This window comes from Ascaphus truei, unplaced genomic scaffold (genome assembly GCF_040206685.1).
Source record: "Ascaphus truei isolate aAscTru1 unplaced genomic scaffold, aAscTru1.hap1 HAP1_SCAFFOLD_2206, whole genome shotgun sequence".
Taxonomy (NCBI): Eukaryota; Metazoa; Chordata; class Amphibia; order Anura; family Ascaphidae; genus Ascaphus; species Ascaphus truei.
The window spans coordinates 1,449-16,044 of NW_027455121.1; the positions used below are offsets into that span (position 1 = coordinate 1,449).

General features: G+C 62.6%; 1 long non-coding RNA gene across 1 annotated transcript in view; it reads right to left on the reverse strand.

Moving 5' to 3' along the window:
• Positions 1–1,696: 1,696 nt before the first annotated feature.
• The window catches only part of LOC142477620 (uncharacterized), a 31,317-nt gene continuing 18,417 nt past the window's right edge, over positions 1,697–14,596 (reverse strand). The window contains exons 2-4 of the long non-coding RNA XR_012792547.1: positions 4,461–4,548; positions 2,065–2,145; positions 1,697–1,950 (exon numbers count right to left, since the gene is read on the reverse strand). This is a non-coding gene — a long non-coding RNA (uncharacterized LOC142477620). The remainder of the gene's footprint in view (positions 1,951–2,064; positions 2,146–4,460; positions 4,549–14,596) is intronic.

A 14,596-nucleotide genomic window follows, 5' to 3' on the forward strand; every position in this document is an offset into this window, starting at 1 on the left:
ACAGCACAGGTACAGCGCGGGCAGCGGCAGTGCCAGCCTCCTCCCTCACACACACTACTACACCATGCCATGTATACACAGCACAGGTACAGCGCGGGCAGCGGCAGTGCCAGCCTCCCCCTCACACACACTACTACACCATGCCATGTATACACAGCGCAGGTACAGCGCGGGCAGCGGCAGTGCCAGCCTCCCCCTCACACACACTACTACACCATGCCATGTATACACAGCACAGGTACAGCGCGGGCAGCGGCAGTGCCAGCCTCCCCCTCACACACACACTACTACACCATGCCATGTATACACAGCGCGGGCAGCGGCAGTGCCAGCCTCCCCCTCACACACTACTACACCATGCCATGTATACACAGCACAGGTACAGCGCGGGCAGCGGCAGTGCCAGCCTCCCCTCACACACACACTACTACACCATACCATGTATACACAGCACAGGTACAGCGCGGGCAGCGGCAGTGCCAGCCTCCCCCCTCACACACTACTACACCATGCCATGTATACACAGCACAGGTACAGCGCGGGCAGCGGCAGTGCCAGCCTCCCCCTCACACACACTACTACACCATGCCATGTATACACAGCGCAGGTACAGCGCGGGCAGCGGCAGTGCCAGCCTCCCCCTCACACACACTACTACACCATGCCATGTATACACAGCGCAGGTACAGCGCGGGCAGCGGCAGTGCCAGCCTCCCCCTCACACACACTACTACACCATGCCATGTATACACAGCACAGGTACAGCGCGGGCAGCGGCAGTGCCAGCCTCCCCCCTCACACACTACTACACCATGCCATGTATACACAGCACAGGTACAGTGCGGGCAGTGGCAGTGCCAGCCTCCCCCTCACACACACTACTACACCATGCAATGTATACACAGCACAGCTACAGCGCGGGCAGCGGCAGTGCCAGCCTCCCCCTCACACACTCTACTACACCATGCCATGTATACACAGCACAGGTACAGTGCGGGCAGCGGCAGTGCCAGCCTCCCCCTCACACACACTACTACACCATGCCATGTATACACAGCACAGGTACAGCGCGGGCAGCGGCAGTGCCAGCCTCCCCCTCACACACACTACTACACCATGCCATGTATACACAGCACAGGTACAGCGCGGGCAGCGGCAGTGCCAGCCTCCCCCTCACACACTACTACACCATGCCATGTATACACAGCACAGGTACAGCGCGGGCAGCGGCAGTGCCAGCCTCCCCCTCACACACACTACTACACCATGCCATGTATACACAGCACAGGTACAGCGCGGGCAGCGGCAGTGCCAGCCTCCCACACACACACACACACACACTACCACACCATGCCATGTATACACAGCACAGGTACAGCGCGGGCAGCGGCAGTGCCAGCCTCCCCCTCACACACACTACTACACCATGCCATGTATACACAGCACAGGTACAGCGCGGGCAGCGGCAGTGCCAGCCTCCCCCACACACACTACTACACCATGCCATGTATACACAGCACAGGTACAGCGCGGGCAGCGGCAGTGCCAGCCTCCCCTCTCACACTACTACACCATGCCATGTATACACAGCACAGGTACAGCGCGGGCAGCGGCAGTGCCAGCCTCCCCCTCATACACACTACTACACCATGCCATGTATACACAGCACAGGTACAGCGCGGGCAGCGGCAGTGCCAGCCTCCCCCCTCTCACCTGTTTCTGGGGGCTCCGGGCCTGGGTGTAGGGCACGCCCGCTCCTTGGGCGAGGATAATTTGGGGTGACAGGTACTCCTGCAGAGCCAGCGTGCGGTGCAGATCCGCAGCCCCCCGGGGGGTGTCCAGCAGAACCAGGTGTCTCCCCCTCACCACGATCCCCTCGCCATGAGCACCCGACTCCAGCAGTGCCTCCCCCACCCCGCGGTTATCATCGTACAGGAGGCGCCGGTGCACCTGGGGGGGAGGCGTACAGTGATACTGAGTATCTACACCCTGGTAATGAACACGCTGCGCTATATAATGATGCGGAGTAGCTCTATACATTCTCCCTTCTTGCCTAAAACTCACCATCAGCTCCAGCGACCCGTCTGTGATACTGGCGCCGCCCTGCGAGCGATCCGTGAGAACCGTGAGCTGCACATCCCTATCCTGAGAGGGGAGAGAGTCAGACCCCGCAGAGCATCGCTCCCTCACACTCCCCCGCAGAGCATCGCTCCCTTACACACGCTCCCCCGCAGAGCATCGCTCCCTCACACACTCCCCCGCAGAGCGTCGCTCCCTTACACACACACACTCCCACGCAGAGCGTCGTTCCCTTACACACACACACACACTCCCCCCGCAGAGCGTCACTCCCTTACACACACACACTCCCCCCGCAGAGCGTCGCTCCCTCACACTCCCCCGCAGAGCGTCGCTCCCTTACACACACACTCCCCCGCAGAGCGTCGCTCCCTTACACACACACACACACTCCCCCCGCAGAGCGTCGCTCCCGTACAGACTCCCCCCGCAGAGCGTCGCTCCCTTACACTCACCCCGCAGAGCGTCGCTCCCTTACACACACACCCCCCCCCCCGTAGAGCGTCGCTCCCTTACACACACACCCCCCCCGTAGAGCGTCGCTCCCTTACACACACACACACTCCCCCGCAGAGTGTCGCTCCCTTACACACACACACACTCCCCCGCAGAGTGTCGCTCCCTTACACACACACACACTCCCCCGCAGAGCGTCGCTCCCTTACACACACACACTCCCCCGCAGAGCGTCGCTCCCTTACACACACACTCCCCCGCAGAGCGTCGCTCCCTTACACACACTCCCCCGCAGAGCGTCGCTCCCTTACACACACACTCCCCCGCAGAGCGTCGCTCCCTTACACACACCCCCCCGCAGAGCGTCGCTCCCTTACACACACACACACTCCCCCGCAGAGCGTCGCTCCCTTACACACACACACTCCCCCGCAGAGCGTCGCTCCCTTACACACACACTCCCCCGCAGAGCGTCGCTCCCTTACACACACACTCCCCCGCAGAGCGTCGCTCCCTTACACACACACTCCCCCCGCAGAGCGTCGCTCCCTTACACACACACTCCCCCCGCAGAGCGTCGCTCCCTTACACCCCCCTTCCCCCGCCAGGGACCCGTCTGTGATACTGGCGCCGCCCTGCAAGCGATCCGTGAGAACCGTGAGCTGCACATCCCTATCCTGAGAGGGGAGAGTCAGACCCCGCAGAGCGTCGCTCCCTTACACACACACACTCCCCCGCAGAGCATCGCTCCCTTATACACACACTCCCTCCGCAGAGCGTCGCTCCCTCACACACACTCCCCCGCAGAGCGTCGCTCCCTTACACACACACTCCCCCGCAGAGCGTCGCTCCCTTACACACACACTCCCCCGCAGAGCGTTGCTGCCTTACACACACACTCCCCCGCAGAGCGTCGCTCCCTTACACACGCACTCCCTCCGCAGAGCGTCGCTCCCTCACACACACACTCCCCCGCAGAGCGTCGCTCCCTCACACACACACTCCCCCGCAGAGCGTCGCTCCCTTACACTCCCCCGCAGAGCGTCGCTCCTTACACTCCCCCGCAGAGCGTCGCTCCCTCACACTCCCCCGCAGAGCGTCGCTCCCTTACACACACACACACTCCCCCGCAGAGCGTCGCTCCCTTACACACACACTCCCCCCGCAGAGCGTCGCTCCCTTACACACACACACTCCCCCGCAGAGCGTCGCTCCCTCACACTCCCCCACAGAGCATTGCTGCCTTACACACACTCCCCCGCAGAGCGTCGCTTCCTTACACACACACACTCCGCACAGCATCGCTCCCTTACAAACACACTCCCTCCCTCCGCAGAGCATCGCTCCCTTACACGCTCCCGCAGAGCATCGCTCTCTTACACACACATTCCCCCCGCCAGAGACCTGCAGAGTGTCGCTCCCTTACACCCCCCCTCTCCCTGCCAGAGACCTGCAGAGCGTCGCTCCCTTACACCCCTCTCCCTGCCAGAGACCTGCAGAGCGTCGCTCCCTTCTCCCTGCCAGAGACCTGCAGAGCGTCGCTCCCTTCTCCCTGCCAGAGGCCTGCAGAGCGTCGCTCCCTTCTCCCTGCCAGAGACCTGCAGAGCGTCGCTCCCTTCTCCCTGCCAGAGGCCTGCAGAGCGTCGCTCCCTTCTCCCTGCCAGAGGCCTGCAGAGCGTCGCTCCCTTCTCCCTGCCAGAGGCCTGCAGAGCGTCGCTCCCTTCTCCCTGCCAGAGGCCTGCAGAGCGTCGCTCCCTTCTCCCTGCCAGAGGCCTGCAGAGCGTCGCTCCCTTCTCCCTGCCAGAGGCCTGCAGAGCGTCGCTCCCTTCTCCCTGCCAGAGGCCTGCAGAGCGTCGCTCCCTTATACCCCCCCACCTCTCCCAGCCAGAGGCCTGCAGAGCGTCGCTCCCTTAACCTTTCCTCACTTTGATATAAATCCGGCTGTTCACAGGATAGTAATTTCCAGCCACCGGCTCCGTCTGTTCCAACTTCCACGTTCCCCGAGTGTCCCTCCTAATGATAGAGAGTGACAGTGACACAGTGACACAGACAGGAGGGAGCTATGGGACATGGAGTCTGTCCCTCCCCCCGCAGGGTGACACAGTGACACAGACAGGAGGGAGCTATGGGACATGGAGTCTGTCCCTCCCCCCGCAGGGTGACGCAGTGACACAGACAGGAGGGAGCTATGGGACATGGAGTCTGTCCCTCCCCCCGCAGGGTGACACAGTGACACAGACAGGAGGGAGCTATGGGACATGGAGTCTGTCCCTCCCCCCGCAGGGTGACACAGTGACACAGACAGGAGGGAGCTATGGGACATGGAGTCTGTCCCTCCCCCCGCAGGGTGACACAGACAGGAGGGAGCTATGGGACACGGAGTCTGTCCCTCCCCCCGCAGGGTGACACAGTGACACAGACAGGAGGGAGCTATGGGACACGGAGTCTGTCCCTCCCCCCCGCAGGGTGACACAGTGACACAGACAGGAGGGAGCTATGGGACATGGAGTCTGTCCCTCCCCCCGCAGGGTGACACAGTGACACAGACAGGAGGGAGCTATGGGACATGGAGTCTGTCCCTCCCCCCGCAGGGTGACACAGACAGGAGGGAGCTATGGGACACGGAGTCTGTCCCTCCCCCCGCAGGGTGACACAGTGACACAGACAGGAGGGAGCTATGGGACATGGAGTCTGTCCCTCCCCCCGCAGGGTGACACAGACAGGAGGGAGCTATGGGACATGGAGTCTGTCCCTCCCCCCGCAGGGTGACACAGTGACACAGACAGGAGGGAGCTATGGGACATGGAGTCTGTCCCTCCCCCCGCAGGGTGACACAGTGACACAGACAGGAGGGAGCTATGGGACATGGAGTCTGTCCCTCCCCCCGCAGGGTGACACAGTGACACAGACAGGAGGGAGCTATGGGACATGGAGTCTGTCCCTCACCCCGCAGGGTGACACAGTGACACAGACAGGAGGGAGCTATGGGACATGGAGTCTGTCCCTCCCCCCGCAGGGTGACACAGTGACACAGACAGGAGGGAGCTATGGGACACGGAGTCTGTCCCTCCCCCCGCAGGGTGACACAGTGACACAGACAGGAGGGAGCTATGGGACACGGAGTCTGTCCTTCCCCCCGCAGGGTGACACAGTGACACAGACAGGAGGGAGCTATGGGACATGGAGTCTGTCCCTCCCCCCGCAGGGTGACACAGTGACACAGACAGGAGGGAGCTATGGGACACGGAGTCTGTCCCTCCCCCCGCAGGGTGACACAGTGACACAGACAGGAGGGAGCTATGGGACATGGAGTCTGTCCCTCCCCCCGCAGGGTGACACAGACAGGAGGGAGCTATGGGACATGGAGTCTGTCCCTCCCCCCGCAGGGTGACACAGACAGGAGGGAGCTATGGGACATGGAGTCTGTCCCTCCCCCCGCAGGGTGACACAGTGACAGAGACAGGAGGGAGCTATGGGACACGGAGTCTGTCCCTCCCCCGCAGGGTGACACAGTGACACAGACAGGAGGGAGCTATGGGACACGGAGTCTGTCCCTCCCCCCGCAGGGTGACACAGTGACACAGACAGGAGGGAGCTATGGGACACGGAGTCTGTCCCTCCCCCCGCAGGGTGACACAGTGACACAGGCAGGAGGGAGCTATGGGACATGGAGTCTGTCCCTCCCCCCGCAGGGTGACACAGACAGGAGGGAGCTATGGGACATGGAGTCTGTCCCTCCCCCCGCAGGGTGACACAGTGACACAGACAGGAGGGAGCTGTGGGACACGGAGTCTGTCCCTCCCCAGCAGGGTGACACAGACAGGAGGGAGCTATGGGACATGGAGTCTGTCCCTCCCCCCGCAGGGTGACACAGTGACAGAGACAGGAGGGAGCTATGGGACACGGAGTCTGTCCCTCCCCCGCAGGGTGACACAGTGACACAGACAGGAGGGAGCTATGGGACACGGAGTCTGTCCCTCCCCCCGCAGGGTGACACAGTGACACAGACAGGAGGGAGCTATGGGACACGGAGTCTGTCCCTCCCCCCGCAGGGTGACACAGTGACACAGACAGGAGGGAGCTATGGGACACGGAGTCTGTCCCTCCCCCGCAGGGTGACACAGTGACACAGACAGGAGGGAGCTATGGGACATGGAGTCTGTCCCTCCCCAGCAGGGTGACACAGACAGGAGGGAGCTATGGGACACGGAGTCTGTCCCTCCCCCGCAGGGTGACACAGTGACACAGACAGGAGGGAGCTATGGGACACGGAGTCTGTCCCTCCCCCCGCAGGGTGACACAGTGACACAGACAGGAGGGAGCTATGGGACACGGAGTCTGTCCCTCCCCCCGCAGGGTGACACAGTGACACAGACAGGAGGGAGCTATGGGACACGGAGTCTGTCCCTCCCCCCGCAGGGTGACACAGTGACACAGACAGGAGGGAGCTATGGGACATGGAGTCTGTCCCTCCCCCCGCAGGGTGACACAGTGACACAGACAGGGGGAGCTATGGGACACGGAGTCTGTCCCTCCCCCCCGCAGGGTGACACAGTGACACAGACAGGAGGGAGCTATGGGACATGGAGTCTGTCCCTCCCACCGCAGGGTGACACAGTGACACAGACAGGAGGGAGCTATGGGACATGGAGTCTGTCCCTCCCACCGCAGGGTGACACAGACACACAGACAGGAGGGAGCTATGGGACATGGAGTCTGTCCCTCCCCCCGCAGGGTGACACAGTGACACAGACAGGAGGGAGCTATGGGACATGGAGTCTGTCCCTCACCCCGCAGGGTGACACAGTGACACAGACAGGAGGGAGCTATGGGACATGGAGTCTGTCCCTCCCCCCGCAGGGTGACACAGTGACACAGACAGGAGGGAGCTATGGGACACGGAGTCTGTCCCTCCCCCCGCAGGGTGACACAGTGACACAGACAGGAGGGAGCTATGGGACACGGAGTCTGTCCTTCCCCCCGCAGGGTGACACAGTGACACAGACAGGAGGGAGCTATGGGACATGGAGTCTGTCCCTCCCCCCGCAGGGTGACACAGTGACACAGACAGGAGGGAGCTATGGGACACGGAGTCTGTCCCTCCCCCCGCAGGGTGACACAGTGACACAGACAGGAGGGAGCTATGGGACACGGAGTCTGTCCCTCCCCCGCAGGGTGACACAGTGACACAGACAGGAGGGAGCTATGGGACATGGAGTCTGTCCCTCCCCAGCAGGGTGACACAGACAGGAGGGAGCTATGGGACATGGAGTCTGTCCCTCCCCCCGCAGGGTGACACAGTGACAGAGACAGGAGGGAGCTATGGGACACGGAGTCTGTCCCTCCCCCGCAGGGTGACACAGTGACACAGACAGGAGGGAGCTATGGGACACGGAGTCTGTCCCTCCCCCCCGCAGGGTGACACAGTGACACAGACAGGAGGGAGCTATGGGACATGGAGTCTGTCCCTCACCCCGCAGGGTGACACAGTGACACAGACAGGAGGGAGCTATGGGACACGGAGTCTGTCCCTCCCCCCGCAGGGTGACACAGTGACACAGACAGGAGGGAGCTATGGGACATGGAGTCTGTCCCTCCCACCGCAGGGTGACACAGTGACACAGACAGGAGGGAGCTATGGGACATGGAGTCTGTCCTTCCCACCGCAGGGTGACACAGACACACAGACAGGAGGGAGCTATGGGACATGGAGTCTGTCCCTCCCCCCGCAGGGTGACACAGTGACACAGACAGGAGGGAGCTATGGGACATGGAGTCTGTCCCTCACCCCGCAGGGTGACACAGTGACACAGACAGGAGGGAGCTATGGGACATGGAGTCTGTCCCTCCCCCCGCAGGGTGACACAGTGACACAGACAGGAGGGAGCTATGGGACACGGAGTCTGTCCCTCCCCCCGCAGGGTGACACAGTGACACAGACAGGAGGGAGCTATGGGACACGGAGTCTGTCCTTCCCCCCGCAGGGTGACACAGTGACACAGACAGGAGGGAGCTATGGGACATGGAGTCTGTCCCTCCCCCCGCAGGGTGACACAGTGACACAGACAGGAGGGAGCTATGGGACATGGAGTCTGTCCCTCCCCCCGCAGGGTGACACAGTGACACAGACAGGAGGGAGCTATGGGACACGGAGTCTGTCCCTCCCCCCGCAGGGTGACACAGTGACACAGACAGGAGGGAGCTATGGGACATGGAGTCTGTCCCTCCCCCCTGCAGGGTGACACAGACAGGAGGGAGCTATGGGACATGGAGTCTGTCCCTCCCCCCGCAGGGTGACACAGACAGGAGGGAGCTATGGGACATGGAGTCTGTCCCTCCCCCCGCAGGGTGACACAGTGACAGAGACAGGAGGGAGCTATGGGACACGGAGTCTGTCCCTCCCCCGCAGGGTGACACAGTGACACAGACAGGAGGGAGCTATGGGACACGGAGTCTGTCCCTCCCCCCGCAGGGTGACACAGTGACACAGACAGGAGGGAGCTATGGGACACGGAGTCTGTCCCTCCCCCCGCAGGGTGACACAGTGACACAGGCAGGAGGGAGCTATGGGACATGGAGTCTGTCCCTCCCCCCGCAGGGTGACACAGACAGGAGGGAGCTATGGGACATGGAGTCTGTCCCTCCCCCCGCAGGGTGACACAGTGACACAGACAGGAGGGAGCTGTGGGACACGGAGTCTGTCCCTCCCCAGCAGGGTGACACAGACAGGAGGGAGCTATGGGACATGGAGTCTGTCCCTCCCCCCGCAGGGTGACACAGTGACAGAGACAGGAGGGAGCTATGGGACACGGAGTCTGTCCCTCCCCCGCAGGGTGACACAGTGACACAGACAGGAGGGAGCTATGGGACACGGAGTCTGTCCCTCCCCCCGCAGGGTGACACAGTGACACAGACAGGAGGGAGCTATGGGACACGGAGTCTGTCCCTCCCCCCGCAGGGTGACACAGTGACACAGACAGGAGGGAGCTATGGGACACGGAGTCTGTCCCTCACCCCGCAGGGTGACACAGTGACACAGACAGGAGGGAGCTATGGGACATGGAGTCTGTCCCTCCCCCCGCAGGGTGACACAGTGACACAGACAGGAGGGAGCTATGGGACACGGAGTCTGTCCCTCCCCCCGCAGGGTGACACAGTGACACAGACAGGAGGGAGCTATGGGACACGGAGTCTGTCCTTCCCCCCGCAGGGTGACACAGTGACACAGACAGGAGGGAGCTATGGGACATGGAGTCTGTCCCTCCCCCCGCAGGGTGACACAGTGACACAGACAGGAGGGAGCTATGGGACACGGAGTCTGTCCCTCCCCCCGCAGGGTGACACAGTGACACAGACAGGAGGGAGCTATGGGACATGGAGTCTGTCCCTCCCCCCGCAGGGTGACACAGACAGGAGGGAGCTATGGGACATGGAGTCTGTCCCTCCCCCCGCAGGGTGACACAGACAGGAGGGAGCTATGGGACATGGAGTCTGTCCCTCCCCCCGCAGGGTGACACAGTGACAGAGACAGGAGGGAGCTATGGGACACGGAGTCTGTCCCTCCCCCGCAGGGTGACACAGTGACACAGACAGGAGGGAGGTATGGGACACGGAGTCTGTCCCTCCCCCCGCAGGGTGACACAGTGACACAGACAGGAGGGAGCTATGGGACACGGAGTCTGTCCCTCCCCCCGCAGGGTGACACAGTGACACAGGCAGGAGGGAGCTATGGGACATGGAGTCTGTCCCTCCCCCCGCAGGGTGACACAGACAGGAGGGAGCTATGGGACATGGAGTCTGTCCCTCCCCCCGCAGGGTGACACAGTGACACAGACAGGAGGGAGCTGTGGGACACGGAGTCTGTCCCTCCCCAGCAGGGTGACACAGACAGGAGGGAGCTATGGGACATGGAGTCTGTCCCTCCCCCCGCAGGGTGACACAGTGACAGAGACAGGAGGGAGCTATGGGACACGGAGTCTGTCCCTCCCCCGCAGGGTGACACAGTGACACAGACAGGAGGGAGCTATGGGACACGGAGTCTGTCCCTCCCCCCGCAGGGTGACACAGTGACACAGACAGGAGGGAGCTATGGGACACGGAGTCTGTCCCTCCCCCCGCAGGGTGACACAGTGACACAGACAGGAGGGAGCTATGGGACACGGAGTCTGTCCCTCCCCCGCAGGGTGACACAGTGACACAGACAGGAGGGAGCTATGGGACATGGAGTCTGTCCCTCCCCAGCAGGGTGACACAGACAGGAGGGAGCTATGGGACATGGAGTCTGTCCCTCCCCCCGCAGGGTGACACAGTGACAGAGACAGGAGGGAGCTATGGGACACGGAGTCTGTCCCTCCCCCGCAGGGTGACACAGTGACACAGACAGGAGGGAGCTATGGGACACGGAGTCTGTCCCTCCCCCCGCAGGGTGACACAGTGACACAGACAGGAGGGAGCTATGGGACACGGAGTCTGTCCCTCCCCCCGCAGGGTGACACAGTGACACAGACAGGAGGGAGCTATGGGACATGGAGTCTGTCCCTCACCCCGCAGGGTGACACAGTGACACAGACAGGAGGGAGCTATGGGACATGGAGTCTGTCCCTCCCACCGCAGGGTGACACAGTGACACAGACAGGAGGGAGCTATGGGACATGGAGTCTGTCCCTCCCACCGCAGGGTGACACAGACACACAGACAGGAGGGAGCTATGGGACATGGAGTCTGTCCCTCACCCCGCAGGGTGACACAGTGACACAGACAGGAGGGAGCTATGGGACATGGAGTCTGTCCCTCCCCCCGCAGGGTGACACAGTGACACAGACAGGAGGGAGCTATGGGACACGGAGTCTGTCCCTCCCCCCGCAGGGTGACACAGTGACACAGACAGGAGGGAGCTATGGGACACGGAGTCTGTCCTTCCCCCCGCAGGGTGACACAGTGACACAGACAGGAGGGAGCTATGGGACATGGAGTCTGTCCCTCCCCCCACAGGGTGACACAGTGACACAGACAGGAGGGAGCTATGGGACACGGAGTCTGTCCCTCCCCCCGCAGGGTGACACAGTGACACAGACAGGAGGGAGCTATGGGACATGGAGTCTGTCCCTCCCCCCGCAGGGTGACACAGACAGGAGGGAGCTATGGGACATGGAGTCTGTCCCTCCCCCCGCAGGGTGACACAGACAGGAGGGAGCTATGGGACACGGAGTCTGTCCCTCCCCCCGCAGGGTGACACAGTGACACAGACAGGAGGGAGCTATGGGACACGGAGTCTGTCCCTCCCCCGCAGGGTGACACAGTGACACAGACAGGAGGGAGCTATGGGACATGGAGTCTGTCCCTCCCCAGCAGGGTGACACAGACAGGAGGGAGCTATGGGACATGGAGTCTGTCCCTCCCCCCGCAGGGTGACACAGTGACAGAGACAGGAGGGAGCTATGGGACACGGAGTCTGTCCCTCCCCCGCAGGGTGACACAGTGACACAGACAGGAGGGAGCTATGGGACACGGAGTCTGTCCCTCCCCCCGCAGGGTGACACAGTGACACAGACAGGAGGGAGCTATGGGACACGGAGTCTGTCCCTCCCCCCGCAGGGTGACACAGTGACACAGACAGGAGGGAGCTATGGGACATGGAGTCTGTCCCTCACCCCGCAGGGTGACACAGTGACACAGACAGGAGGGAGCTATGGGACATGGAGTCTGTCCCTCCCCCCGCAGGGTGACACAGTGACACAGACAGGAGGGAGATATGGGACATGGAGTCTGTCCCTCCCCCCGCAGGGTGACACAGTGACACAGACAGGAGGGAGCTATGGGACATGGAGTCTGTCCCTCCCACCGCAGGGTGACACAGTGACACAGACAGGAGGGAGCTATGGGACATGGAGTCTGTCCCTCCCACCGCAGGGTGACACAGACACACAGACAGGAGGGAGCTATGGGACATGGAGTCTGTCCCTCACCCCGCAGGGTGACACAGTGACACAGACAGGAGGGAGCTATGGGACATGGAGTCTGTCCCTCCCCCCGCAGGGTGACACAGTGACACAGACAGGAGGGAGCTATGGGACACGGAGTCTGTCCCTCCCCCCGCAGGGTGACACAGTGACACAGACAGGAGGGAGCTATGGGACACGGAGTCTGTCCTTCCCCCCGCAGGGTGACACAGTGACACAGACAGGAGGGAGCTATGGGACATGGAGTCTGTCCCTCCCCCCACAGGGTGACACAGTGACACAGACAGGAGGGAGCTATGGGACACGGAGTCTGTCCCTCCCCCCGCAGGGTGACACAGTGACACAGACAGGAGGGAGCTATGGGACATGGAGTCTGTCCCTCCCCCCGCAGGGTGACACAGACAGGAGGGAGCTATGGGACATGGAGTCTGTCCCTCCCCCCGCAGGGTGACACAGACAGGAGGGAGCTATGGGACACGGAGTCTGTCCCTCCCCCCGCAGGGTGACACAGTGACACAGACAGGAGGGAGCTATGGGACACGGAGTCTGTCCCTCCCCCGCAGGGTGACACAGTGACACAGACAGGAGGGAGCTATGGGACATGGAGTCTGTCCCTCCCCAGCAGGGTGACACAGACAGGAGGGAGCTATGGGACATGGAGTCTGTCCCTCCCCCCGCAGGGTGACACAGTGACAGAGACAGGAGGGAGCTATGGGACACGGAGTCTGTCCCTCCCCCGCAGGGTGACACAGTGACACAGACAGGAGGGAGCTATGGGACACGGAGTCTGTCCCTCCCCCCGCAGGGTGACACAGTGACACAGACAGGAGGGAGCTATGGGACACGGAGTCTGTCCCTCCCCCCGCAGGGTGACACAGTGACACAGACAGGAGGGAGCTATGGGACATGGAGTCTGTCCCTCACCCCGCAGGGTGACACAGTGACACAGACAGGAGGGAGCTATGGGACATGGAGTCTGTCCCTCCCACCGCAGGGTGACACAGTGACACAGACAGGAGGGAGCTATGGGACATGGAGTCTGTCCCTCCCACCGCAGGGTGACACAGACACACAGACAGGAGGGAGCTATGGGACATGGAGTCTGTCCCTCACCCCGCAGGGTGACACAGTGACACAGACAGGAGGGAGCTATGGGACATGGAGTCTGTCCCTCCCCCCGCAGGGTGACACAGTGACACAGACAGGAGGGAGCTATGGGACACGGAGTCTGTCCCTCCCCCCGCAGGGTGACACAGTGACACAGACAGGAGGGAGCTATGGGACACGGAGTCTGTCCTTCCCCCCGCAGGGTGACACAGTGACACAGACAGGAGGGAGCTATGGGACATGGAGTCTGTCCCTCCCCCCGCAGGGTGACACAGTGACACAGACAGGAGGGAGCTATGGGACACGGAGTCTGTCCCTCCCCCCGCAGGGTGACACAGTGACACAGACAGGAGGGAGCTATGGGACATGGAGTCTGTCCCTCCCCCCGCAGGGTGACACAGACAGGAGGGAGCTATGGGACATGGAGTCTGTCCCTCCCCCCGCAGGGTGACACAGACAGGAGGGAGCTATGGGACACGGAGTCTGTCCCTCCCCCGCAGGGTGACACAGTGACACAGACAGGAGGGAGCTATGGGACACGGAGTCTGTCCCTCCCCCCGCAGGGTGACACAGTGACACAGACAGGAGGGAGCTATGGGACACGGAGTCTGTCCCTCCCCCCGCAGGGTGACACAGTGACACAGGCAGGAGGGAGCTATGGGACATGGAGTCTGTCCCTCCCCCCGCAGGGTGACACAGACAGGAGGGAGCTATGGGACATGGAGTCTGTCCCTCCCCCCGCAGGGTGACACAGTGACACAGACAGGAGGGAGCTATGGGACACGGAGTCTGTCCCTCCCCTGCAGGGTGACACAGACAGGAGGGAGCTATGGGACATGGAGTCTGTCCCTCCCCCCGCAGGGTGACACAGTGACAGAGACAGGAGGGAGCTATGGGACACGGAGTCTGTCCCTCCCCCGCAGGGTGACACAGTGACACAGACAGGAGGGAGCTATGGGACACGGAGTCTGTCCCTCCCCCCGCAGGGTGACACA